Raw genomic sequence first — 5,166 nt, 5'->3', positions numbered from 1 at the left:
CAAACTCAGCAAGGTCACAATGAATAAATTGGAAAAATAAGTCACTTAACAGCATTGCTATGAGGAAGATAGATGTGTGTCTCCCTGTTTAAATCAGGCGTGGTTTGGCTGCGGAGAAAGTGTTGAAAGGATGCTGTGTAGAGACCGGGGGGCCTAAGACTACTAAAGTCACTGGAGGAAGGGGACCAGGGAAGACTCCCAGTCAGTGTCACAGAACAGGCCTATGCAGGAGCTGCTACTTCCGACAAATTCAGACATGTGAGAACTCTGGAAGGTGAGGTCTGAATTGATTGATTTCAAAACATATGGCCGATGCTGTGCTCCAGGGGTCAGCAAGCTGCAGCTCTGTGTTGCCATCCCATGGACTCCTACCACACACAGAGCTAGTGAGCAGACCATGGGCTCACTGCCCTCCCAACCAGGCTTGCTTGTAGCAAAAGCCAGAAATACGGCCTCAGCCCTATACCTTAAAGACTCTATGTACACGCAACCAGGGAGTTTAATTGGTACCCCATGTTGGGAAGTTTGGGAAAGGTGGGTTTTAGCTCACCATCCTTGGCAGGGTTCCAGGCACACTTGAATGACAGTCTACCGCAGTCATAACACTTCTGTCCTCTCAGATGCAGAAACCAGAGTTCACTGGCAAAAGAAGTTTCACGCTAGCAGCTTAGCTTATGGCCAGGACTTGCTCACACTAAGTAAATTTACCTTAGCTGTAAGTCCTACTGTCAGAGGTTTAATTTATGATAAATCCCACAGCTTATCTGACCTGGTATCTGATACATAATAATAAAGCCATTATTCACTGAAAACTTATATTGTGCCAGACACTACTTCTAGTGTTTCACACATAAGTGTTTAAAACTCAAAAACAAAAAAACAAACAAACAAAAAAATGTATGGCAGGAACATTAAAGTGAATGTTCAGGGAAAGAAATTGAGAAACAGAGAGATTACTTCCCCAACGTCATGAAGATATCAGTGGTGGAGCCTCACTGAACCAGCACTCTGGCTCTACTCTTCAGGTTCTTAACTGTAGTATAGTACTGTTGCTCCAGAAAAGGAGTTTAAGTATAAAGCCACCCTGGTGGAATTTGCCCTTATATTCTCTCTATTGCTCTTAGAGTCCTGGTAGATCTCTAACCAATGGATCTCCAGGACTTTCTTCTTTCTTTTTGTTTTTGGCGGAACCTGGGATTGAACTCAAGCCCTTGTGCTTGATACTTATTCTACTGAGCCAGCTCCCAAGCCTCCCTCTTTTTCCCCCAGGACTTTCATAACACTAATCAATGATAAAATTTAAAGGAATTTCTGTTCAATGAATCCCACTTGTCACTGATTCCTATTGTAAAATTAAAGCTGTATTTTCTTGAAATTCTTTTCGAGATTTAAATATAAATACAAGCAGCTTCTTTTTGTAAGAGATTTGAAAGGTCAAAAGCAAGGGGCTAGGCCTTTTTCATTTTCTTCTCCTCAGAAAATAGTTTCAGTTCTTTAGCTGGGCCACAGGCACTGAAGGAGAAAGATAGAGAGAGACTGGTGGGGGAGATCAAGCCCTGCAAGGGACCAGCTGTCCATCTGGCTGTGCGTGCCTGAGACCCAGCTGTATCCCTGCTTTTATTTTATGAAGTTACCTCAGGGTAACTTCTCAAAATCTTCTCAAAAAATTTCCAACCATCTCCTCTGTATTCTTGTTATTTATCGTCATGTAACAACAAATAATCTCTGAACTTCAGATCTAAAATAAAACATCATGTATTTTACTTCTGAATCTACAGCTTGGGCAGAGTTGGGAGAGAGCAGGTACCCTCTGCTCTGCTCAGCACCAGCTGGAGTGGCTTGAGGCTAGGGCTGTACCTATGGGAGGGCTGCGCTCTATCCTTAGTTTGGAGCCTGGTGGGCCATGCTGGCTGTCCTTTGGGGCCTCAGTGGGGCCTGGTGTAGGAACTCTTCCCAAAATTGTTCAGTGGGGCTGCCTAACTGCCTTACAACATGTCTGCTGAGACCCCAGAGCAAGTATTGCTAGAGAAGAGAGCCAGAGGGTATTTTCCTTTTTGTGAAAAAGTGTAACTCATCTGAACACAGACAGCTCCTCAGGTGGAGGAGGATTATGAATAGTAGCTTGAAATTCAAGTAGTCCCTGCCACATGGCCCCAACTCCTGGCCGCTACCCCTTGAAAGGGAGTGTCAGGAATACCTTCTCAGCATGACTATGGGAGACAGTGCCTGGATGCGGGATCCTGGGGAGAGTGGATCTGCCACACCCTCTTTAAAAAAAAGATTCATCTGGGAAATGTGCATTTTTTTTAGTATCAATGTTTCTTTTTTTAATTTATTTGTGTGTGTGTGTGTGTGTGTGTGTGTGTGTGTGTGTGTATGTGTGTGTGTGGTCAGCTCAGCCCACCAGGGGGCGGGTCTGGCTGGCATGTGGTGCTGGGGGATAGAACCGAGGTCCCTGTGCTTTGCTAAGCTTGTTCTAAGTAGGTGCTTTAAACCACTGAGCCATCTCACCAGCCCCAGTATCAATGTTTCTGATCAACAGCTAACATCCTTTTCCTTCCAAAAAGTGCTTTAAAACACATAAAATGTTTCTTATTATTAACATTACGATGATGAGGAGGAGGAGGAGGAGGATGATCAATAAACCAGTTTTGGTCCATTGGCAGACGTCTGCCACCACTGTCCAGTGCAGGAGTCAGAAGTAAGGGCATGGACAGGACAAAGTGTGGGCAGGACATCACAATGATGAATATCAAAGTAAAACAAATATTATTTAAGAGTTTTCTAGGGCTAGCAAGATAGCTCAGTGGACTAAGTGCCTGCTTTGGCCAGCTCAGGATCCAGGGTTTGATCCCCTGTCTTGCATGCAGCACCAGCCCCGCTCCCAGGGCACACTGAGTTGTCAACAGAGTCTGGGCGTGGTGGAGGTGGTGCACACCTGTAATCCCAGCACTGGGGAGGATGAAAACACAGGAGGATCACTACAAGTCCAAGCTGCATAGTCCCTATACCAAATATTTGAAATGAAAAAAAAAAAGTTTTCTAAAAACTTATTTCAAGATTTAAGTGTAAAAAATCCTCTCAGTGAACCACTCAGAGTAGTGTAAGATAGAGATTTATTTCCAGTGACTTAAATAAAGTAAGGATCAAATGCATGCCATTTTTGAAAAGCAAAGGAAGGAGGAAGACCATTAAATGCTAAGTTAGACAAACTTGCAACCTCTAGAATTTGGTCTTTAAGGATGAACAAGATTTCTTGAAGGATGATTCCTTTCTTTATTTGACCACTTCAAAAGAAAAAGTAGAAATAAATTTTATACAGAAATGTAACTTGTCTGTTGGGTCAACTTTTAGGCAAAGTGGTTTTGATTCAAGTTATAGTGGTAACAATTAATGAATGTAAAAGGTTTTTTCTGGCGACTCTTTTTACAGTAATCAATAGAATAAGTTTCTTTGGGTTTCTGATTGTCAGCTGAGAATCTAGCTCCATGTGGCAAGCCTGTCCAGATTCAGTTTGGGGGTGCTTTGTGGCAGTGAAGGAGGAGAAAAGCAGCGTGAATGTGGAGGTCTCTTGCCGCCAAGCTGTGATGCTGCCACCTTAGATGTGGCCAGCTGTGCATTTTCCATAGTACTAAGGACAACAGGACAGACTGGAAAGTGTGAACTGTGCTAGCAACGAAAAGGAAAAGACGGCTTCTCGTTATCTCAAGCCTTTCCAGGAGCCCTTATAAATAGCCCAAGTGACTGACTGAACTCCCGTCCTCTTCCTCCTCTGCCATCTCATTAGGAAGTGCTTACAAGGAAAAAGGGACACAGATAAACCTCGAACTGGTTTGTGTGTATTTGTCCATGCTAGTCTATTTTATAACTTTCCTGCTCTGAGTACATTGGGGCCGGATAACCAAATTCACTGTAAATATCTTAGTCTCCAAATAGAAACAGCAGTGAAGAGTTGCACAGAGTTAATAATATGAGCTTGAATTTTTTTTTTTTTTTAAGAACCGGGGATTGAACTCAGGCCCTTGTGCTTGCCAGGGAAGCACTTATTCTACTGAGCCATCTCCCTGGCCCTTGAATTCTTTTTTATAAAATTGAATATTATTTCTCCTGAAGGAGGAAAGCATTTCCTGTAATACATGAGCAAAATGAAAGATATCAACTAAGACTCATTATTGTTAACCGCATGGCTCCCACAGATAAACTATAGTCTTTTTTCTCACACCATGTAACAAAACATGCCTTCTGTGCAGTGAGAACAATCATGTTAGGAGGAAGAGAGTCAGTTCTGAGCAAAATGCTGAGGCTATCGCTGTCACCAGTCCTCTACAGGGTCATCTCTGAGCTCTTTCTCATGTACCTGTGACATACCAACTAACAGCAGCTAGGGTCTCAGCGTTTGACACCCAAGGCTTTACTTCCACAAGTGGAAGAACTTAGGCACTCATCATTCTTGAGAATGTTATCAGGGTGGGCCAGCAAGAGATTCTGAGGAGGGGAAATGGTGCTTCTAACTAGAGGTGATCCTTACAAGTGTCAGTGTTAACTTTTTTTTTTTGCAGAACCGGGGATTGAACTCAGACCCTTGCACTTGCCAGGCAAGCACTTATTCTATTGAGCTATCTCCCAGCCCCAGTGTTAACTATTAATGTCAATCAGTATTAACAAATGCAGGGTCAGACTCACGTTCTGAACCACTATCCAATGTTGCCTCCATGGAATAGCTGTTTCATTTTCTTTTCAACTGTGTATCATAAAGACCAATCCAAAAAAGCAAGAAATGCTAAAAAGTTAAGAAGACTTGCTTGAATTTTTTTCCTCAAATGTCTAATAATTATTTCTCCTAATAAACTGTCACAGCAGTTATTTTTTTAACATCCTCAAACTGTATTTTCTGACACCTAGCTCTAAGCCTTGAAGATCAAACAAGGACAATAAAGGACAAAGTCTTTCAGGGGCTAGAGGTGAGAAAGATGGTCTCTGAAGTTGAAGGAGGACACTACTTTAGTCTACTTGGGCTTCTGTAACAAAAACAGCTTAACCAACAAAAACCAATTCTTTCTGATATGATTTTGAGACAAGTTATCACTATACTGCCCAGATGAGCCACAAATTTCTGCCTCCAATGATCCTTCTGTCTTAGACTATCAAGTAGCTGGGATGCCCAGC

This window comes from Octodon degus, unplaced genomic scaffold (assembly GCF_000260255.1).
Source record: "Octodon degus isolate 3935 unplaced genomic scaffold, OctDeg1.0 scaffold00028, whole genome shotgun sequence".
Taxonomy (NCBI): Eukaryota; Metazoa; Chordata; class Mammalia; order Rodentia; family Octodontidae; genus Octodon; species Octodon degus.
The sequence above is the reverse complement of the archived record's forward strand: the minus strand, read 5'-3'. Positions refer to the sequence as shown.